The sequence below is a fragment of the Sapajus apella genome, unplaced genomic scaffold, assembly GCF_009761245.1.
Source record: "Sapajus apella isolate SASKATOON/1434 unplaced genomic scaffold, GSC_monkey_1.0 scaffold95, whole genome shotgun sequence".
Lineage (NCBI taxonomy): Eukaryota > Metazoa > Chordata > Mammalia > Primates > Cebidae > Sapajus > Sapajus apella.
This window is the reverse complement of record NW_022437035.1, coordinates 4,300,389-4,324,059: the sequence shown is the minus strand read 5'-3', so window position 1 is coordinate 4,324,059 and position 23,671 is coordinate 4,300,389. Positions and strand designations below refer to the sequence as shown.

At 51.4% G+C, this 23,671-nt stretch overlaps 1 long non-coding RNA gene across 1 annotated transcript; it reads right to left on the bottom strand.

Moving 5' to 3' along the window:
* Positions 1 to 8,257: 8,257 nt before the first annotated feature.
* Positions 8,258 to 22,034, bottom strand: LOC116535588. The gene is made up of 4 exons (XR_004262278.1): positions 21,875 to 22,034; positions 15,126 to 15,262; positions 9,475 to 9,654; positions 8,258 to 8,766 (listed from the first exon to the last, which is right to left on the bottom strand). It is a non-coding gene; the product is annotated as an uncharacterized LOC116535588 (long non-coding RNA).
* Between the last annotated feature and the right edge of the window lie 1,637 nt (positions 22,035 to 23,671).

Here is a 23,671-nt window from a genome sequence, read left to right as displayed (position 1 = left end):
AGATTGCAGCTCTTCTAAAACTGCCTCTCACAGAAGCTCCAAGGCCAGGCTAAATATTGAATGCAGTACTCAGCAGCTGGGACACCTGATGCTTTGATAGCTATCCCTTCCTTCCATCCAAAAGGCCCCCACTGGAAGGCGTCTGTATTGTTTCAAAAATAATTTAGAACTGATTTTTACTTCCCCCACTCCCTCAAGATCATTTACACTCCCCAGTGGGGGTTACAGTCTCTTAGGAGGAATCATGGCTTCATGACTTCCTCATGCATTTACATTTTTCTCTTGCATTGAGTTAAATCATGAACTAAAATTTGTCCCTGGCTGAAAAAAGAATGTTTCCACCATTCTGGGCGCTTCTCATTGTACCCAGACTGTGTCTTCAGGAGTCTCATCCCTTGTTAGTTCTCTTATGCTAGAGAGACTGGTTTGGAAAACTTCAGCTCATGTAAAGCAGTGCCCTCCACCCTGTGGGGAGCCCATGTGGGGAGGCTTTGACAGTATCACTTACCTACCAGTTGGCTTTCTGTGGCTTGGGTTTGGTGTGCCCTCTGTTCAGGGGCTGGGGTCAGTTGCTAAGCAAATTCCCATTCTCTCTCCTGGAAGACCACTGAGGTGACTGCCTTCCCTCCTCTTATTCTTCAAGGCTCTGGGGTCAAGTGGCATTTCCTCTGCGAGGCCTTAACATGGAATGACTCCCTCTGCGGCACCCCTCATTTGGCTCTGACTGACTATGCCTCGGTTAATAGATGTCATCTTTAGACCTCTGTATGTTTTGTGTCCCAAGGAGTTTGGGAGCTCCTTGGAGGTCGGCGCCACAGTTGTGCTCCCAGGTAACTCCCTGATGGAAACTGTCTGAAAATTGCTCCTTTTTTACCTGTAACAGATACCTGCCTGTGCCAAGGCTTGAGTCCTGGGGTTCTAGCAGAGGGGAGAACAACCAAAAAGTCTAAGTTGTAACTTCCGCCCTCCCAGTTGAAGCCTACCACCTTGCGGTGGGAAGCAGTAGCTTTGGGAGCTGATTGTACAAAATATGATGAGAACAGAGGAGGGAGCTCCAAGTCCGCATTTCCTTCCCTGCTTTCCAGGCACCTAAACCAGAGGTTTCAGAGACTGCAAACGAAACCAATTTAAAACAAAGCTCTTTTTTGTCCTTCCTTCTTCCGTAAAACGTACTGTCTTCACTTCCTATCAGTCAACTGGATCACTGGCTGTGCTGCCCAAGCCAGAAACCCTAAGTGGCCCGTAAGTCTCAAAAATCCTCCCAAATGACTGTGAAATCCTGCCTTTTTGTCTCTCTTGGTCCAGTGCAAGCCATGCTCTGTTGGGCCGTCCGCTCATCTAGGGTGGGGTCTGCAAACTTGCTGTGAAAGATTTTCGGCTTTGTGGGCCATATGGTCTATTACAAGTTGTTCAGCTCTGCCCTCATAATGCAAGAACGTCCATAGACAACACATAAATAAACACTGTGCCTGTTATAATAAAAATTTGCACAAAGAAATGGCAGGCTGGATTTGACTGGACAGGCCATGCCTCGTTTGCCAAGCCCTGGTGTAGGGCATTGTGCGGAGCATCAGGCTCTGCCAGAGTTAGCTTTGGGGCTGTGCCCCTTCTTGAACACCTGCCTGACTTCCCGAGGGCCAAAAGACCAGTGCAGCCAAAGCCAGGGTCCTGCTGTTCTTAAAGTGAAGCCAGTGAAGCTCATCAGTCTCACTGCCGGTACAGGGTCAGTCTCGGAGGGAATCAAGCTGATTGCCCTGCTGCCCTAAACATGCACACTGACCACAGAAATAGCTCTAAGCACCTGATCCCCCACCAATACACACAGAAAGCTGAGGGGCAGAGCTAGGACGGGTTGACAAAAGCGGTTGATGAATGGAGAGAGGCTGGGCGCAGTGGCTCAGGCCTGTAATCCCAGCATTTTGGGAGGCCAAGATGGGCGGATCACGAGGTCAGGAGTTTCTAGACCTGCCTGGCCAACATGATGAAACCCCGTCTCTACTAAAAATACAAAAATTAGCCAGGCGTGGTGGCATGTGCCTGTAATCCCAGCTATTCAGGAGGCTGAGGCAGGAGAATTTCTTGAATCCGGGAGATGGAGGTTTCAGAGATCACTCCATTGCTCTCCATCCTGGGCAACAGAACGAGACTTCTCCTCAAAAAAGAAAAAGAATTCTGTTTAAACTCTTCCCAACTGGCACGGTTAATTTCTCTCTCTCTCTATTGTCCAGAAAAAATACTATCTGTGGCTGTTAAACTAAATCCTGCCCTCATGAAAAGGCTCATAGATACCCTATAGCTTTTCCACGATTGAAATAGGACTCCCTAGGTGCCATCGCTAAATGCCTTAACCTGGGCCTGGGGTCGCGGCTTCTGATGGGATATGCTAAGTCCAGGCCCCTGCCTAGAAAACCAGCCCAGAGTTTCCGTGAGTCAATGACACTCCAGCTTGGATTGAATGTGTTTACTTCTTGGATTTCTGAGACGCAGTAAAGCGCCATGACATGCTTTCGCCTTGTTGATCCCTTATATATTCTGACACCACCTGCTAATCAGTCGATAGCGGCATTGCCTTGCACTCCAGACTGAGGGAGGTTCATGAAGTGGAACGAAGGAGTGGTCTCCTGTGTTTATTAATGTATGTGCTAAACAAAAGCTTTGCCTCTGGGCATCCCATTGCATGCTGGCTCTCTGCAGCCCAGAATACTGATGCCACGTTCGCAGCGCCGCCTCCACTTTCCCATGGCCCAGGGAGTCCCTGAAACAGCTTTTCTGCCCACCAAGAGGGGCTGCGAGTGCTCCCCACCCGATGTGCCCTATAGCCTTCTCCCACAGTGTCATCCCAAGGTGGTGCTGTGTAGGACAAGAGACTTCTCCCAAGGGAGGCTGGAGGGAGCTCGGAATCAGGCCCAGCATAACCAGGCACAGACATCACCAATCCATTCATTCCCTTACACCGGGTCGGCAAACTTTTTGTAAAGGGCTACATAGTAAATACTTTTGGCTTCATGGGCCATACAGCCACGATTGCAACTAACAACTCAGCACTGCCTTTACAGTGGGAAAATAACCATAGACATCACATAAACGGGCATGGCTGTTTCAACAGAACTTCCCACAAACAGGCAGCAGGTCAGATTTAGCCCAAGGGCCACAGCTTGCCAAACCCCTGCTTTAAGATTCTTTTCATGGTTTTTCCTCTTAACATATCAGATTGCAAACAATAACAGTACCAACCAGCACTTAATAGCACCTGTCCTGGGAATAACAGGTGCAGCGCAGAATTGGACTCCAGTCTTCACAACCACCCTATGAAGTGGGTGCTGTTACCACTATCATTTTTTTGTTATTGAGATGGAGTCTTGCTCTGTCACCAAGCTGGAGTGCAGTGGTATGATCTCGGCTCATTGCAACCTCCGCCTCCTAGGTTCAAGCGATTCTCCTGCCTCAGCCTCCTGAGTAGCTGGGATTACAGGCACGTGCCACCACACCTGGGTAATTTTTGTATTTTTAGTAGAGATGGGGTTTCACCATGTTGGCCAGGATGGTCTCAATCTCTTGACCTCATGATCCGCCCGCCTTGGCCTCCCAAAGTGCTGGGGTTGCAGGCGTGAGCAACTGTGCCCAGCCTCCACTATCCTTTTATGCTTGAGGAAACTGAGGCCCAGGTTAATGTAATTTGCCCCAGGTTTTATCACTAAAAGTGGTGGCGCCAGGGTTGTAATCCAGAGGCCGCTCCGGAGGTGTGCTTCCTGCTGCCCTAGGGGTCTTTGAGAACTGCAAACTCCATGCTTGTGGCGTTCAGTAAGCATTGGTCCGAGGGGCGACCCTAATGACAAAAATTCTATTGAGGACACCCTAGGTTCCTAAGCACCCCTTAGGAGTAAGCTTCCATGATGGATTTTTCCCAGAGCCAAGAAACGTTTCTTCCTAGACACTGTTGAACATGCTGATGTCAGAAACCCCCAAGCTGCATTTTGCATCCAAGTGAGGCATGCTCCTCAGGCAGGGCTTCCTGCCACAACTCGCTCCCCCTTCCCACCGCTCAGCCCTGGTTTTGGCAATGGTGCCAGGAGGCCTGAGGGTTTCAGGTTCTCCTGCATCCATGCCTCCTATTGTAGGCCGCCTAGGAGTACGTAGAGGGAAAGGTTTAATGACAATGAAATGCGGAGACGTGAACTATGCTGCGTGGGGATAGAAATCAGAATAGATGCCATCCCTCTCCTGCCACGTCGGGGCGGGAAGTCTGCCCGTCTGCCAGCATCCAGAGGGGAGCCACTGTGGTGGTTTTGGTAGCGTGGGGGTGGATTGTGGGTAGCGGCCCCCCTCACCCCAGAACTGTCTTCGGTGTTTTACTTGACAAGAGAATCTTACTAAAACTTTTTGTAAGGCCCAAAGCCTCAAGAACCCTTTCCATATGTGACTGCCCAGCGGTGCCTACTGTCACTGGGGATCAGATTTTTTCAGTTTGGCATCCCATGGCCCATGAGCTCACTCCCCTTCCTTGGCCTGGCGCATGCCAGGAAGCCCATGTGGGGGTGGGGGGGGTATTTCAGGATTCCTCCCGGCTCCTTCCAACCCAGCAGGCTCAGATTCTCCACTTGTGTGACTGAGGTCAGCGCCAGCAGGCTTCTCCCGCTTGCCCTGAGATTCACTCTCCACGTTGGTCCTCCCTCCCCCAGGTTGTTTATGTGCCGCAGGGCACACAGTATCCTCGGGCAGGGGGTGGTGGGCAAGGAGGGGGACTCTGGGTGACTAGGCAGTCTGGCCCAGCCTGGCTCTGGGCCACCAAAAGGAGATGGCCTCTGTCTGCCCAGTCCTTCATGGGAGCAGGGAAGAGACAGCTGGCCAAGCAAGGGACAATGGGATTGCTTTGTCCCATTACCCATCAGCCTACCTCAAGAATGTGCAGCTCGGCGGTCGTGACCGGTACCCTGAGCTTTTACTAATGCCACTGAGCCTTTGGCATCCAACGCCTGCATTCCAAGCCCGCTGCCTCTACTTACTGGGCAATGGGCCCCCCAGTGGTCTCAGCCCTGCCGAGCCTCAGCGTCATGCTGGTGGAACTCGAGGTCGTTATACCAACACAGGATGTGGCCGTGAGACAAGGAATGGCCACGGGGCTGCGTGGAAATCTCTGCGACACTGGGTTTGCTTCCTCACTGGTCTGTTATTTGGCGAGGGTGACCAGCCATTCTGGTTTGCCCAGGATAGAGGGTTTCCTGGAAGGCTGAACTGGTGGGGTAAAACCAGTACATTCCTGGGGCAACTGGGACAGTTGGTCACCCTATCGTGAGCCCCAAATGTCAACATTCACTTAAAAACAAATTTACAAGGGCTGAACCAACATGTATAGGAAACAAGCAACCTTGTTTTTGAAACCTGATGGGTCCCAGACCAACTGCCTAATCCCTCCACTTCAGTCCTGGCAGGGCACAAAATTCCCAGCACAGGGGTGGAGAACATGTTATATGGAAGCTGCTATCTGAGGAGGTGCTGGCCAGGGGGTCCCCGGCAGTGCTTTCCTTGGGCAGGATGATGGAGAAAGGGCGAACCCCCCCTCTATGCTATAGCGCATCATTCCATCATGACAGCAACCTGGGGGGTGAGGAGTTGCCGCCCTCCCATCTCCTTGAGCACACAGGTCAAGAAGCTGCTCTCAGGGCAGGTGCAGTGGCTCACGCCTGTAATATCAACACTATAGTTGATATTATAACTATATGAGAGACTGAGATGGGAGGGTCACTTGAACCCAGGAGTTTGAGACTAGCCTGGGCAACATAGCAAGACCCTGTCTCTACAAAATAAATAAATAAATGAATAAAACATTAGCCGGGTGTGGTGGTGCACACCTGTAGTCCCAGCTACCCAGGAGGCTGAGGTGGGAAGATCGCTTGAGCCTGGGAGGTTGAGGCTGCAGTGAGCCAAGATGGCTCCCCTGTACTGCAGCCTGGGTGACAGTAAGACCCTGTCTCAAAAATAAAAATGAAAAAGAAGCTGCTCTCAGCTGAAAAGAGTCAGAGCTTCCTGCAGCCAAAGACCCCTAACCAAAGGAAGAGAGCATGTAATTCCATCTTTGATTTCAGGACACAGACAAAACTCTCTGGGCCCAAGAGGCCCAGCCCCTCCCCGTCTTTGCCTAGCTGTTGCCCCTCACCACCAGGCTGCAGCCGTGGTAGCATGCTTCCAGGTTCTCCAGGACCAAAGCCCACGGCGTGTCCTGTAGGCCCGGAGCTCCCTTCCCTCCTCTGCATCCTTCAACCTCAGCCCCAGGGCCATATCCAAGAAGCCTCCCTGGACCTCCCGACTGGACCAGCACCCCTCCTGGGCACTTCCAGGCTGGGAGCTCCATAAGGGCAGATCCCAGGAGTGCAGGGCACTGGGCACATAGGCTCGAGGGCTGCCCACTGCCTGCCACAGACCAGCCCACGCTCAGCAGATCTGTTTTGAATGAATGGAGTGGAGAAAAGCCCAGAATCTAACGGCTCTCCCCCGCCCCGTGCCCTTCCCACCGAGCCCCAGGCAGCCTCCCCATGACCATTAGCCATTTCCCTTGACCTGCCTGCAGCACAACCCAGGTCCCATCCCGACAGGAGCCCCTCCACCTCGATTGCCCCCCGTCCTTTGCGGGGAAGTATTTCTGTTTTATGACGAACTCTGCTCCTCATTTCTCTTGCGTTATCTTAATGAATTAACTGGGTCCCCATCGTTGCCCCGGCCCCCTGCAGTTTATGAGCCGTACAGCAATATCTGCGATCTTAGACAACCCCACACAGTTGCCGTGCTGGTTCCTATTACAGTAATTGGCATAAACTTTATTCTTTTGCAGAGAGATTTTTTGGCCCGCTGAGACTGCATAACCATCTGCCATAAATTGAGACTACTACGCCTTATTTTGGTGAATGCAAAATTGGATCTCATTCTTTACTCTGTGGCTTGATTCAACTTCCAGATGGTTAATCCACATGAAGTAATAGGAATGCACCACAGCTCTGCTTAGCTGAAGATGGAGACGTAATATTTATTTGCTGATGTGGAGGCTTCCGCACGCGGCCCTGTCGGGATGTCAATATATAACACAGCACAAAAATGTCAGCTTGTTCCACAGGAGCGACAGTGTTCCTCCGAGTTGCCATGGGGGACCCCCGGATGTCATTTTTTTTTTTTTTTTGGTCTGCCCTTGACCTAATCTCAAGATGTTTTGTTCACTCCTGGACTGTTTCTTATCAGTTACGTCTGCCCGCGTAGCTGGCTTCACATCTGCTTTGACTTTAGTGCCTGTGACATTTTCATTAATACTTTTCCAAGGTTGAGCCTTTATTCCAAATATCCTGCAGCTCACGGAAGCCACAGCTCAGCTGTGCCCAGCTGGGGGCTGCAGGGAAATTTGGGCAGGCAATATGAGCAAGCTCGGACCTCTCTCCCGAGTTGGGCTGATCAAATCCTTTTTAATTTTTACTTCTCCTTGCACTGGCCTGCTGTGCTGAGACTCTCGGAAGCAGATCTAGGTGAGAAGGTCTGCGGTCTCAGACCTCACCAGCACCTTCACTCCAGGGAGCTTTAGCTGCCCCCTCTGAGGCTGCAGTGAACTATTATTGCGCCAATGCACTCCAGCCTGGGCAACAGAGCAAGACCTTGTCTCACATAAAAGTGGAGGAGATTCTTCTAGGTATCAAACAGGTCACATCCTTCCTCTGCTCAAAGCAGTCCCATGCCACTCACAGTGAAGTGCAGATTCCTTACGGTGACCCTTACAGTGTCGTCCTCTCCCCATCTTCTAGTCCGTCTCCCACTCCAGCCACACAGCTGTCCAACACACCAGGCAGGGCCCCTGGGCCTTTGCACTGGCTACTCCTGCTGCCTGGAACACTCTTCCAGCAGATCTCCTCCTCGCAGCTCCCTCCCTTACCTCACCTTGGCACCCAAATGTCTCCTCTGCAGGGAGCCTTCCTGGACCACCGTTTAGGCCCTGCTCCCATTTCTCATAGCTATTTTTTTTTTTTTTGAGATGGAGTCTTGCTCTGTCACCCAGACTAGAGTGCAGTTGTGTGATCTCAGCTCACTGCAACCTCCACCTCCTGGGTTCAAGCTATTCTCCTGCCTCAGCCTCCTGAGTAGCTGGGACTACAGGCATGTGCCACCACGCCCGGCTAATTTTTATATTTTTAATAGAGATGGGGTTTCACCATCTTGGCCAGGCTGGTCTTGAACTCTGGACCTCATGATCCACCCACCACAGCCTCCCAAAATACTGACGTGGTCCATTTCTCATAGCTGTTAATTGTTCATGGCATTTATCTCTATGGGCATTGTGTGTGTGTGTGTGTGTGTGTGTGTGTGTGTTGCTTATCTCCCCACTGGACTAGAAGTTCTGTGAGAACCTACTTTGCATTGTCCTCAGTGCCTAAAACCAGGCTTGGTCCGCCCTAGGTTCTCAGTCAGCGTTTGCAAATGAGGAACTCCACCATCTCTCCCGTGTTAAAACAGGCCAGCAGCTCTCAGTGAACCAACTACACAGTAGTTGCAAAGATCACAGAAAGCCGAACAGGGCTGTCCAAATGTAATGATGGCCATTAGCGTCTCTCCACCCCAGAGCAGCGATTCTGGAGCATCCTGTGTAATTGGAGCACAATTAAGCATATGGCAGTGTTTCCACCGGGCCGGAGAGCTGATTCTGAGCTTTCGAAACACGCTTTCTTTCTTGTTCCCAGGAACAGCAAGTCCGGATCCATGTCAGGCAGGCTCTGTGGTCTGGATCACAGGAGAATACTTGGGAAAGACCATCCTGTGAAAGGATTGTTTTTTTTTTTGTTTTTTTTTTTTTTGAGACGGAGTTTCGCTCTTGTTACCCAGGCTGGAGTGCAATGGCGCGATCTCGGCTCACCGCAACCCCCGCCTCCTGGGTTCAAGCAATTCTCCTGCCTCAGCCTCCCGAGTAGCTGGGACTACAGGCGTGCGCCACCATGCCCAGCTAATTTTTGTATTTTTAGTAGAGATGGGGTTTCACCATGTTGACCAGGATGGTCTCGATCTCTTGACCTCGTGATCCACCTGCCTCGGCCTCCCAAAGTGCTGGGATTACAAGCATGAACCACCGCGCCCGGCGAAAGGATTTAACCTCAAGACATGGAGCGGCATATTCAGGGATGGCTTCCTGGATTTTGCAGGCAATGTCAATAACAGCAAGAAGATTCCCGCTGTGCGATGTGAGGTATGTCCTGCTGGGCTGGGGCAGGAAGCTGCCCAGGCTGGGCTGCTAAGGATGCACCAGGCAGGCGCCCCACTCCCCCACCGATGCAATCAATGTAATTGCAGAGCTGCACCCCACTCCTCCCTCTCCCACACATCCCACGCCACTCATTGGCCTCACTCTGTGCAAAGCATTCTCAGGGTGGCAAGGGTTTAGAGGTCAGAGATGATGATGAAGACACCAGTTACCACCCAATTCAGTCATGGAGTGAGATTTCTTTCACTTACGTACAAATCACGGCTCCCTGACGGAACGGTGAACTTCCTGGGGGTGAAGTCTGCATTTGGAGCAGCCAGCCTGTGGCAACTTGGAAGTCATCTGTGGCATATCATTTTTATAGATGAGATCATTAAAGGAGGAAGTGAAGTGTCAAGTGGGTCAGGCTTGGGAACAACTTAGATGTTCAGCTGTGGGGAAATGGATAGATCCAATAAGGGAAACTGGATGGGCACTGTGGCTCACGTCCATAATCCCGGCACTTTGGGAGGCCAAGGCAGGAGGATCACCTGAGCCCAGGAGTTTGAGAACAGCCTCAGCAGAGTCAGACCCCGGTCTCTATAAAAACTAAAAAGCAAAATTTGCCGGGTGTAATTGTGGATCTATAGTCCTATCTACTTGGGAGGCTGAAGTGGGAGGATCACTTGAGCCCAGGAGTTTGAGGTTATAGTGAGCTGTGATCACGCCACTACACTCCAGCCTGGGCAACAAAGCAAAAACCTGTCTCTTAAATTTTTTTGTAAAGGGATATTTGTAAATGGATTATTATACAGCAATGAAAAGGAGTTATCACCATACTTACCAGCATGGATGAATCTTGAAAATTAATATTGAAGAAAAGAAAGTTGCAAAGGAGCCACAGTTGTAACATCATTTATATCCATTTAAAAAACCATTTACTCACGGCAGTGCTCTTTGTTGTTCTTGGATATACACATGTGTGTGCATAAGAGTGGCAGAGAGCCTGGAAGAATGCAACTGTGTTAAATACGGCCCATGTCTGTGGCTGTGGGGAGGGGAGCTGCCTGGGTTTGAGGGGCTGTCTAGACCAGTGATGATACTGAGTCTCTCACAGACTGTCCTTGAGGGAATCACTTCATTCCTGTGTGCCTGCCAGTCAAAATAAGTGAGTACGTTTCCCAGGGTCTCCCAGCCTGCAGTGACCACAGCCTGGGTCAGGGTCCTATGACTCCCGATCTGCCTCCCCCATGGGTCTTCAAAAAATACCCGTTCAATTCTTGGGACTTCTGCATTCATAACATCAATATACTAGGAGAGCTTTCTTAGCCAACAGAAAATTCTCTTCTGAATCCTGAATGTAAAAGTCTACCCCAGAGTGCATCATCCCATCTGCCTGGAGATCCTGGGTGTTCTTTGGTTTATGTGGAACATCACCGTGTCTGCTTGTTTTTGCTGTTATGTCTTCTTGTTCTTGCTAAGGGAGTCTGATTCAGCCTCGGCACACCCCATCCTTCCTCAGAGGCCTCCTTTGTTCTTCCGTGATCAAACTTCTTTGGTTCTTTTTTTGTTTTCCTTTTCTCCATCCAACCCCACTTAGCTCCAACATCTTCTGTGTGCCATGACCTGTGCTGGTGGGATTCAGATGGCAGTGCAAGATAGTCCCTCCCCTAAAGGGACTTAAAATTCAGTACTCCCCCTCCCCCAGGCCTTGCAACAGGGTAAGGCAGGGTCAGCAGGGAAGGAACAGGGAAGGAACAGTGAAGGAATCTCCAAAGGGAGGTCTATTCAGAGAAGAAACTTTCTTTTCTTTTTTCTTTCTTTTCCTCCCTCCCTCCTTCCTTCCCTCCCTGCCCCTTTCTCTCTCTTTCTTTTTCTTTTTGAGGCAGGGTCTCACTCCATCATTCAGAATGAGTGCAGTGGTGCAGTCACAGCTCACCGCAGCCTCAACCTCATGGGCTCAAGCAATCCTCCTAGTTCAGCCTCCCAAGTGCCTGGGACCACAAGCACACGCAACCACGTCCAGCTAATGTTTTTAAGTTAAAAAAATAATAATTTGGCCGCGCGCGGTGGCTCACGCCTATAATCCTAGCACTTTGGGAGGCCGAGGCGGGTGGGTCACGAGGTCAAGAGATCGAGACCATCCTGGTCAACAAGGTGAAACCTCGTCTCTACTAAAAAAATACAAAAATTAGCTGGGCATGATGGTGTGTGCCTGTAGTCCCAGCTACTCGGGAGGCTGAGGCAGGAGAATTGCTTGAACCCAGGAGGCGGAGGTTGCGGTGAGCCGAGATCGCGCCATTGCACTCCAGTCTGGGCAACAACAGCGAAACTCCATCTCAAAAAAAAAAAAAAAAAAAAAATTAAAATTTAAAATTAATTTTTTATTTTTTAAAGATACGGAGGCGTCACTATGTTGCCCAGGCTGGTCTCAAACCCCTGGACTCAAGCAATCTCTCGCCTTGGCCTCCCAAAATGCTGGGATCATAGGCATGAGCCACCAGGCTGGCCCAGAAGTTTTCATAAAGACTGTCAACAACCATGGGGAGGGAACTGGAAACGGAGCTGATGAGCAATGGTGGAAGGGCCTGGAAAGCCACATTCCATTTCAGAGAGAGGGGAGCGCTGCTGTCTGCAGCCCTCAAGGATCCAGTCATGCGGGTTTGGGGGAAGGAGGGCCCCGGCTGGAGTCCACACAGGTTGAGACAATTAGGGGGATAATTTGGGCTGAGTCATCTTGGTGGAGGCGGGGTGGGGGGGGTGGGGGGGGAGGGTGTTGGGTGGGTGGGGGGGGAGGGTGTTGGGTGGGTGTGGGCCCCATCCGCATAATTACTGCAGACTTCTGGTTCTCTTTGACACAGCACTGAAATAAATTTACCCAAGGCTTGAAAAGTGTTGATTCTCCTCCTGTAGGGTAGCATCGACAGCAAAATCTCCCTGAACCTCACACCAGGGTGACCGAGGGAGGGTCCTGTCTTAGGGGTGGGAAGCAGGGATCGTAGGGGAAAACAGGGCAGTTCTGTTCCTACCCCAAGCCTCAATACGGCCTTAATCTGGAAAATGGGAACAAGGCCATATCCCATCAATTCTGAGAAGTGCTTTTCTTCCCTCATTATAATATCTCTAAGATTGTGATGTGGTTTACAACTGACGGTGTCTTGGATTTGGTGAACTCTGATGATAAGAAGAGAAAAATAGCAGAATCGCTACCATTTATGGAGTGCTTACTCTGCGTCAGGCCCTGTGTCTGGAAACTTTACAATGTAATCCTCTCATCAACCCTAGGAGACGGGATTTCATTTTATGGATGGAAAAGCCAAGCTTCCAAGGGTGATTCACATGCCCATACTGGTCACAGACAGTATGTAGGGAATGCAAAATATGCTGAAGCGTTTGTTTTCGATTTTTTGAGACAGGGTCTCGCTCCATCACCTGGGCTGGAGGGTAGTGGTATGATCATGGCACACCATAGCCTCAGCCTCCTGGGGTCAAGTGAGCCTCCCTCCTCAGCCTCCCAAGTAGCTGGGACCACAGGCACGCACCACCATGCTCGGCTAGTTTTGTTTATTGTTTGTAGAGATGGGGTCTCACTGTGTCGCCAAGGCTGGTCTCAAATCCCTGGGCTCAAGTGATCCTCCCACCTCAGCCTCCCAAAGAGTTGACATTCCAGGCATGAGCCACCACACATGGCCTTGTGAGGTGGTGTTGACACTTACACATGTACGTGTAGTTTGAAAAGATTGCATATTTAAGCATTCAGTGTGGTGCCTCACGCGTAGTAGGCGTTTGATGGTCGTACCCTTCCAGGCTGCCTCTTTTCAGGCCATCGCACTGCCAGGCACAGGGATGGAGGCTCTAGAAATGTTTGCTGCCCGACAGACTGGAAGGATGTATGAACTCTGCTAAATGATGCCCCGCTCACATGTCTCGGCTCCCTGCAGGTCATCTGAGGAGACAGCCCCTGTGCTCTTGGCCGGGTGACTGGGCAGGCTGGCTAGAAGTGCTGGAGAGTTAACACCCCTGGACCCACCCCAGGAGCAGCCCTCAGCCAGAGAGGGATGGGCGCTGGGGGGTACATACCCCAGCTCCCTCGTCCCTCCGTGGGGGCAGCCGCGCGTAGTGAGTCCCAAAGGTCCCCATCAGGACTGTGCCGATTCCTATAGTGGTCAGCCACTCCCTAATACATCCTTCATTGGTTTCCTCCTCTGTCACTTCCCCACGTCTGATCCTGCTCCTGGAATCACCTGACAAAGGGCTCGCCCTGAGATCCTTGCCCGAGGGCCCTCTTTCAGGGGAACCCAGACTGAGGCAGTAGTGAAGTGGGCTTCACCTGACAGTGCCAGCCAACGTAGTGGCAGGTGTGAAAGGATCGGCTGATGATAAAGGGGACCCACAGGATGAAGAGGGGGCCAGGCCCTCAGATGGCTCACAGAAAGATGCCCCCAGTCACCAGGAGAGTTCTCAGTTCTGTGGCTGGAGGTAGGTAAGCCGAGGCTGCAGGTCAGTGGCTAGATGAGGAACCTCGGGGGAATTCATCACTCACGTCTGCGCACGGAGTGGGGCTGGCTTCTCCCCAGGCTGCTGAGACTGTGGTCCTGGGGAAACAGCCCTGGACTCGCTTGCAGTCAGGCCCCCCTGGGTTCAGATTCCAGCCCCGCGGCTTCCAGGCTCTGTGGTCGCACCTCCTTCTGAGCCTTGCTTTTCTCGTCTGTGCAAGTCACTGCCTCAGGCTTCGGAAAGGACTCCTTGCAGTAAGATGTGTAAAGCGCTTCACACCGAGCCAGGCACCTGGCGAACGTTTACCACAGAGGCTGGGTGCGTGGGATCAGGGTCACTTTCCGGGTCCGGGAAATTTCATTTTCTTTCTTTCAGCTGTAGAATGAGGAGTGGGGGCAAACATCCTCACCTTACTGCTACAGGAAAGCACAGGAAGGATTAGAGATTATGTACGAGAAGCTCAGAGACAGCATGCAGTGGCCACGTGGCAAATGTTGGAACCACTGGTAGGAGGTGCTAATCAAAATGAATTTTATCCCCGACACTCGCTCTCCTCCTGCCACACTAGCCTATTTTGTTCCCACCACAGGGCCTTTGCACATGCTATTTCTGCTGCCTGGAAGCCCTCCAGGCCCTGACGTTCTTGTGGCATCTCAGACCTTCCTTGCCATTGTTCCAACTGTATAGCTTCATGTGATGGTTGGAGGCTGCCGCTCCCTGTAGCGTGAGGCCCAAGAGGCCAGGGGCCATGGCTTTCTGGTCCGTGAAAGCTTCCCTACCTCTCTGCTTGCAGATTCTAGCATGCAATCAGTGCCCAACGAATGTTTGTTGAGTGAATGTCTAAATAGGGGGCTTGTGTCTCTGGGAAACTCCGGAATATATGACTCAAATGCAAAGAATTCAGGACTGGGGTGGGTGAGGGAAGAGAATTGCATTTGCTTCAGCCGTTTATTCCAGGCTGGAGGAAAGGGGCGTTTGCGGTGCCTGATGAGACTGCGTTCAGAGCCCAGCTGTGGCTGTTTTGCAAGTTCAGTGATGCTGCCCACCTATGGAGCCTCAGGCTCCTCATCTGTAAAACGGGGAGAATAACACGCACCTGAGTGAGTTGTCGGGAGGAGGAGAGAAGCATTAGGTTGGTGCAAAAGTAATCGCGGTTTTTGCCACTGACGGTAATGAATGGCTCAGCAAAGCCAGCTCTATCTGCAGATAGCTTATGTCTTCTACTTTTCTTCAAAGAAGGGACTCTTTACCTGGTCTGTGATGTTCTAGAATTTTCCACAGAGCCCAGAGCCTGAAGCCCAGGTATGTACTGTGGTTATGAGGCCGTCATCTACTAGAAAGTTGTAATTGCCGGGTCAGATTTAATAGCACACTGGAGAGCAGGTGGCCAGGCTGGGCGGCTCCACACAGCCCTCCGCTGGCGCACCTGGCAGGGCCGCCCCGGTGGGCGCAAGGGGTCTCTCTTCCTGAGATCCAGGCAAAGGTCAGGCTGTGGCAGCAGGAGTGTTTCCAGGCAGTGCTCGTCGGTCGGGGCGGCACCTCTGGCCATGGCTCCTTCTTGGCCTATGATGGGGAGAATTGACACCAAGTCTTAGGGGGGACAATGAGGGCACAGGAACGGTCACCGAGAAGAAGACAAGGGGCTTGGGGCAAGGATTCTGCCTTCAGCTCTCGGAAGGGCTGCAGAGCTTGCGGGCCCAGCTGGGGGGTGACACACAGGATCATAAAGGGGCTCAGAGTCAGCCGCCCGGTTCGTCCCAGCAGCCGCTATGTGCAAATGGCTAGTTTCCTGGGTGTCGATTTCCTCATCTCTAAAATGGGAATAATGGCACTGAAAGGATGGGGAGATGCCATTGTAAGGAAGCTTTTTAAAACAGCTGAGGCCGGGCGCCGTGGCTCGTGCCTGTAATCCCAGCACTTTGGGAGGCCAAGGTGGGCGGATCACGAGGTCAGGAGATGGAGACCATCCTGACCGAAATGGTGAAACCCCATCTCTACTAAAAATGCAAAAATTAACTGGGCGTGTGGTGCGCGCTTGTAATCCCAGCTACTCAGGAGGCTGAGGCAGGAGAGTCCCTTGAAGTGGGAGTCAGAGGTTGCAGTGAGCCGAGATCGCACCACTGCACTCCAGACGCCAGTCTGGCCACAGAGCGAGACGTTGTCAAAAAAAAAAAAAAAAAAAAAAAAAGGCAGCCTAAGGTGCAGCCACTCTGACCACACAGCTATTTCCTTCTCTGCTTATTTCCACCCTCTCCTGTCTGTGCACATTTGGCTTACGTGGCTGCAGGCACAATGTGCATTCTGCTTTTCCTAACCTTCTGCTAGATTGCAATTCCTCATGTGTCTACATGCTTCTCATAGTTCACATTTCTAATGGTTGCCAGGTTGTCGATTGTGGTGGTGTCTCAGGAGTAACACTGTTTCTCTCTCATTTATACTCACACGCGCGCACGTGTACACACTCACACACACACACACACAGAGAATCTTTGCCATCTGTGAGGCGTTCAGATCACTGCTAGATTTCTACCTGGTAGAGAACACTAGAATGAACACCTTCCTATTGATTACTTACTTTCGCTGCTTTTGAATTCTCTCCTGAGGGTACATTTCAAAGCTGCAGTTCCCTGGATGTTGCTCCATAATTTTGCCATTTTGGGTCAAGAGCCGCATGTCCGGCAGGGCTGTTGAACAAAGGGACAGGATGCCTTGGGTGGCAGTGAGCCTCCCATGCCCGGAGGTGTGCAAGACAATTGGGGCAGCCATCCATTGATCTGACAGCTATTTGTTGGGTCTCATAATGTACCAGGCAGGGTTAGGGGCTGGGGAAGCTCAGGACTGGCGGCTCCCCGGCGCCTGATGTGAGGACTGCACTCTGGGCAGACACGGCTCTGCACAATTCATCTGTCCAGATGAATTGTGCTGGGCAGAGACTCACCATGGTCTCCCATGCTTCAGGGAACCTCAGCTCCATCAGCCCGTGGCTCTGTCTACCCTGATGACCTTGCAATTCAGAGAGGCCAGTGTGTGAGATGTGATTATTCCCTTTAATCCTGACTTTAGACCAGAGATTACTTGAGGGTTCTCCCCTTTTAACATTTACCTGTAGAATTTATTCCTCCTGCCTAATTGCTGTGGACTCTTTGACCGACATTTCCTCGTTCCCCCAGGCCCCGCCCCCAGCCCCTGGTAACCATCTCCTACTTTCTGCTTCTGTGTTTGACTTTTTTAGATTCCACATAGAAGTGAGATCGCGCGCCGCACTTAGCTTTCTGTGTCTGGTTTATCACTTAGCATAATGTCCTCCAGGCTCATCCATGTTGTCGCAAAGGATAGGGTCTCTGTCTTTTGCAATGCTGAATACTATTCCCTTGTGTGTGTATACACATGCATATAATTTTTGTCAATTAAAAATAAAGGCCTGGTGTGGTGGCTCACACCTGCTATCCCATCACTTCTGGAGGCTGAAGTTGGAGGATGACTTAAGCCCAGGAGTTCAAGACCAGGCTGGGCAACATAGCAAAAAATAAAAACTTAGCTGGGCATGGTGGCACCCACCTGTGGTCCCAGCTACTCTGGAGGCTGAGGTGGGAAGATCACTTGAGCTGGGGAGCTTGAGGCTGCCATGAGCCGTGATTGCACCAGTGCACTCCAGCCTGGGCGACAGAGGCAGACCCTATCTCAATCATTCAATCAATCAGTCCATCAAAATAAATTAATTCATTTAAAAATATTTATTTGTTGGACGAGATGGCTCAGGCCTGTAATCCCAGCACTTTGGGAGGCTGAGGTGGGTGGATCATGAGGTCAGGAGTTTGAGACCATCCTGGCTAACATGGTGAAACCCTATCTCTACTAAAAACACCAAAAGTAGCCTGGCGTGGTGACGCGCACCTGTAGTCTCAGCTACTTGGGAGGCTAGGCAGGAGAATCGCTTGAATCCAGGAGGCGGAAGTTGCAATGAGCCGAGATCGCACCACTGCACTCCAGCCTGGATGACAGAGCAAGACTTTGTCTCAAAAAAAAAAAATTACTTGCAGTTATTAAAGATTGCAATGGCATTGTGAGATAGAAGCTACGGAAGTGACTTCTTAAGTTCCTGAGAATCAAGGAGCAGCTTCTGTGGTCTGTTTCCAGGGAGTGTGCAGACATCCCACCTTGCAGGGCACCCATCACGAACTGCTGGCCTTAGAGTTTGTCTGAAGCAAGTTTGAGACCTGATACCCTCGGGTCGCTGTGCGGCCTTCTGCCACTCTCTTCATCTCTCTCTTTCCACTTGAGGCAGGTGGAGATGGTCATCTGCAATCCTTGGGTTCCAGCCCAAGCTGGGGCTGTCTCCCCTGCATGGTCCATGATCAAGGTTCCTGGAGACAGAATCCAGATTTTCCTTTGGGGATCAGCGCCCCCTCTCCCATCCCAGGCTGTGGATTTGGGATGGGGCTGATCCCACTCTCTAACTCTAGGGGTGGGTCTTAATGCAGACCTGGCCAACAGGATACCACTGTTATTGGCTGGGGGATGAGCCCATCAGAGCCAGCGAGTGCCAGCTCTGGGAATTTGGCCGAAAGTTCTATGCAAGCGGGATTTTTCTCTCTGGTGGGGCTGCTAAGCCATAGGAGGCAAGTCTTGACCTTCTGGAGACTATCTTGTCATCACAGAGGGAGGGCCTGTCTGGAAAGAAGCCAGAATACAGCCAAGACATGGAGAGAGGCTGGTTTCTAAATTGAGAAACTGGATCCAGCCATACCTGAAGGTGGAGTCAATTACATGAGTCAGTGAATTTCCATTTTGGTGTCAGCCAGTTTGCACTGGGTTTCTGTCACTTTCCTCCTAACTGTTCCATTGCCTCCACTCATACTCCTTTGCAACATAACTGCTGCATAAGAGCTGGAGTCATCTTTCCAAAACACAAATTTGACCTTGTCACCACTGTTTAAAGCCGTCCATGGCTCCCCAGTGCCCTCAGGATAAAGTCTAAACTCCTTAGCCTGGTATTCAAGCCCTAGATCTGTCAATGGCAGCCTCCTTTCCCACTCTGCCCATGAAGGACATTATATTCAGTGACGCACTCTCCTGTCACTACACCTTCGTGCCCTTCCTCATGCTGTTCCCTCAGCTCGAATGCCTGTCCCCACTGAACTTCCCCTTCCATGCTCAGTTCCAAGGTAAGTCCCAGTGGAACTGGGCTGGATATTGCACACTGAAATTATTTGCTCATAGAACCACCGGGAGAGTGTGTTATAAATGCAGTTCCCACAGCTACTGGGTTGGGGCCCAGGAATCTCTGAATTTTTTTTTTTTTTTTGACAGAGTCTCGCTCTGTTTCCCAGGCTGGAGTGCAGTGGTGAGATCTCGGCTCACTGCAGCCTCCACCTCCTGGGTTCAAGTGATTCTCCCACCTCAGCCTCTTGGGTAGCTGGGATTACAGGTGCCCATCATCACATCTGGCTAAGTTTTGTAGTTTTATCAGAGACAGGGTTTCACCATGTTGGCCAGGCTGGTCTTGAACTCCTGACCTCAGGTTATCCTCCTGCTTCTGCCTCTCAGAGTGCTGGGATTACAGGCGTGAGCCACCGCACCAGGCCAAATCTCCAATTTTAATACCTGAGCGCCTCCCTCTCTCCCTCACTCCCATGTGTGTTCTCATGTATTTTCCTCCTCCGAGCCTCGTTTGTCTGGGAAATGGGTATGGGAAACCTACCTGGAAAGGCAGCGGGGGGAATGACATGCAACAGTGTATATAAATAAGCCTGTCGAGGGTCACGTGCTCGGGGCTCTAGAAAGATGATGGTGCTTGTCAGGATTATGCTGTCCTGCAGAGCGACTCATTGTCCCCATGTGCCCAGGACAGAGGGGTTTCCTTGAAAGTGAGACTTTCAGTTTTGAAACTGGGAAAGGCCTCAGGCAAATCAGGATGCGCTAGTTGCCCTGCGTCTCCTGCCTTCTTTTCGCCGGAACAAATATCTTGCTTGCCTGCCCTGACCCCACTGTCCAGCAGGAATCACGAAATCCGGCACCACGGGGGAAAGGCAGGGAACTCCAGGAACAAAAGGACAAACCATTTTGGAAAACACTAAGAACTGGCGTTTTCCTTCCAGGAGGGACATGGCCTGTGTGCTCACCTTTGTCCCACGGCAGGGGTCACGTGGTGACACTCCGCGACTTCTCACCCCACCCGTGTGCGTGATGGGGCCACGAAAGCCACGTTGACCACAGTCTGGCTTGTATTTTCTGAGTTCTGAACATTCCAGACTATACATCTAAATATGCCTTTCAGTAGAGTCTAGAAGGTTTTTTTTTTTCTGCACTGAGTTCCTGGATTTATTTTGAGCCAAACTGCTCCTCACCCAAACTCCTCTGCCTCCTTTCAAAACCCAAGGCCACGTCCAGCCTCGCAGGCCCAAACCACGCTTACATAACCCGCAGTGACACTAAGTGTTTGTGAGGCCTGCCGGAGCGGGGCTGGGGCCGCCTGCTCTGGAGCACAGGGGACATTTTGTCCTGCAAAATGATGCTGTTTGGGGCGTGTGCGTGTGCGCGTGTGTTTTTCCCCTCCTGAAGCTCAAAAACAACTCCTTTTGCTCAAGCTGTCAAAAAGGAGAAGAAGAAGAAGAAGAAAGTCTGCAGTAATTTCAGTGTTGGGCCCAGATCAAGAATTGCAAACACTAAGATAATATTTTCCAAAGTTACCAGGCGAGTAGGAGTCGCTGAGTTACGGGAATTGGAGGCTGATCTGGGGTAACTTCCAGGGGCCCCGTCTCCCCGCCGCTTCCTCAGTGGCGGTGGGCTTTTTCCTCTGACCATCACAGCTCACCGTGATCTTGACCTTACACGTGCCGGGTGCCAGGTGAGACACTTCCTCACAAATGGGTCCTCTTATTATCCCCATTTCGCAGAAGAGGAAAATCAAGTTCACAGAAACGGAAGACACTTGTTCAAGGTCAGTGCACCGATTACGGGAGAGCAGTGATTTGAATCCAGGTCAGCCAGACTCCAAAATGCAGACGCTCAACACTGAATGGTGCCAGATGGAAGCACGCGCTGTGTGCAGATAGACGCGTGTTCAGCCTTCATGGGGCTTTCTTGCTGAATATCTAGCCAAGACTCAGCTTCCATACTTCTTTTATCTTTTTTATTTTTTGAGATTCGGTCTCTCTGTCACCCAGGCTGGGAGGCAGTGCTGAAATCATGGCTCAGTGTAGTCTCGACCTCCTGGGTTCAAGCAATCTTCCCACCCCAGCTTCCTCAGTAATTGGGACTACAGGCACGTGCCACTATGCCTGGCTAATTTTTTTTGGTAGAGATGGACTTTCACCATGTTGTCCAGGCTGGTCTGGAACTCCTGGGCTCCAGCCATCTGTCCACCTTCCAAAGTGGGATTACAGGCACGAACCATGGCACCTGGCTAGCTTCCATAGGTCTTCTTTTTTTTTTTTTTTTTTTTCAGACAGATTCTTGCTCTGTCACCCAGGCTGGAGTGCAGTAGCACAATCTCGGCTCACTGCAACCTCCACCTCTTGGTTCAAGCAATTCTCCTGCCTCAGCCTCCCAAGTAGCTGGGACTAAAGGCAGCCACCACCATGCCCAGCTAATTTTTGTATTTTTAGTAGAGACGGGGTTTCACCATATTGGCTAGGCTGGTCTCGATCTCTTGACCTTGTGATCTGCCTTCCTCAGCCTCCCAAAGTGCTGGGATTACCGGAGTACGCCACAGCGCCTGGCCCAGCTTCCATACTTCTAGCCAGTTCTCCAAAAGGTGGCGTTTGGTGTTTTGGGGGTGGGGAGAGTTCTTTTCGAGAGGCCGGCACCTGCAGCCACACTGTGATGAATGCTCCTATAACCTGTTCTCTGACGGAGAAATCTGAGGCCTGGGATAATTTCAGTGTTGGGCCCAGGTCAATAATTGCGAACACTTAACTCAGAGCCTGCGTCCATGAAGCAGTTCAAAGAGAGAAAGGAGCTGCCATTTGGCTGAACACCTACTATGTGCATGATGAACCTGGTCTGATTTAATCCTTACAATAACCTCTGAAGCTAGGTGCTGCCATGCATACCCACTGCAGAGCCGGCGAAACGGCTCTGAGAGGGAATGGGATTGCCCGGGGTCGCACAGCTCGGTGGAGTGGAGATGGAACCCACGTTCGCCCATTCAATCGATGTGTCCCAAGTACTCACTGTGCTAGGTAAGGCCCTCTGGCAACGTGGAGGTGAATGAGACGAACTCCCGGTCCTTGAGGTGTCCGGCTGGGGAGATAGGCCAGAGAACTCGCAAAGTGACAGTGCTGCAATGGAGCAGCTAGGGGGGTTTGAGGGAGCAGTCAGGGAAGGCTTCTTGGAGGTGGTGATCTACACCAAGAGCTACCAGCCTATGAGGTTCATGATGGCAGAGGCTGCATTTATCCTGGTCGCCGTGGTTGCACAGCATTGAGACATTGTAGGCAACCAAAACGAATGCATTGAATCACTGAACAAGTAGGCAGTTAGTCAAGGTGAGAGGAAGTGGTTGTGGTAGACAGGATAATAGCCCCCACAGATAGCCACCTCCTTGTCCCCAGGACCTGTGACGATGTTACTTTACAGGGCAAAAGGGACTTTGCAGATGAGATTAGGGGTAAGGAGTCCTGAGGTGGGGAGACTATCCTGGATTATCTGGGTGGGTCCAATCGAGCCACCGTAAAAGCAGTGAGCTCCTCCTGACCGTGCTCAGGGGGAGGTGTGACCATGGAAAAGTAACAGAGAGAGGCGACGCTGTGGCTTTGAAGATGGAAGGAGAATGCCAGGAGCCAAGGAATGCAGTAACCTCCAGGACCTGGCAGAGGCAAGAGGACAGATGCCCCCCAGAGTCTCTGGAAAGCAGCACAGCCCTGGCACCTCGACTTTAGCCCAGGAAGACCTATGACTGACTTCTGACCTCCAGAACCATCAAGCTTAAATTGGTGTTGTTTGGGCTGGGAGAAGTGGCTCACGCCTGTAATCCCAGCACTTTGGGAGCCTAAGGCGGGTGGATCATGAGGTCGGGAGATCGAGGGCATCTTGACTGACACAGTGAAACGCTGTCTCTGCTAAAAAGACAAAAAATTAGCCAGGCATGGTGGCACGTGCCTGTAGTCCCAGTTACTCGGGAGGCTGAGGCAGGAGAATTGCTTGAACCCGGGAGGCGGAGGCTGCAGTGAGCCAAGATCACACCGCTGTACTCCAGCCTGGGTGGCAGAGGGAGACTCTGTTTTAACACAAATTAATACATAAAAACAAATAAGTAAATAAATCGGTGTTGTTTTAAACCTTATACGTTTGTGGAAATTTGTTACAGCAGTCGTAGGAAACTAATACAGTGGAAGACAGTTCCAGGCAGAGGGAACAGCATGTGCAAAGGCCTGGAGGTAAGAACATGACCTGTGCAGCAGACTGCCAGCAGGGGGCGCCAAGGCTGGTGTGCCTACAGCTGCTTCCTGCCCTCTCTTACCAAGACACACTGGCAATGAGATAGGTCCAGGTTCCCCAGCACCCATAGACATCTGAAGTCTCCCTGTGGCCCTCCATGTGAACACCCAGGGGGCGTCCTCTGGAAAGCCAGCCAGGAAAGACACATTGGCAGGTCACCCTGGGAGGAGAACCCCTGCTCGTCCCTGGCCTGCCTTCTTTTCAGGGATTTTCTGAGACAACGTGGGATAGGGCCCTCCGGAAATGGGAGAAAATCTTGGCCAATGTAAGGGATGTTTAGCTGTCAGGATGGAGCCCAGGGTTTCTGAGTTAAACCATTCTTGCATTGCTAGAAAGAAATGCCTGGCTGGGTGCGGTGGCTCACACCTGTCATCCCAGCACTTTGAGAGGCCAAGGTGAGCAGATTGCTTGAGGTCAGGAGTTTGAGACCAGCCTGGGAAACATGGCGAAATCCCGTCCGTATGAAAACATACAAAAATTAGCTGGTGTGGTGGTGCACCCCTGTAGTCCCAGCTGCTCGGGAGGCTGAGG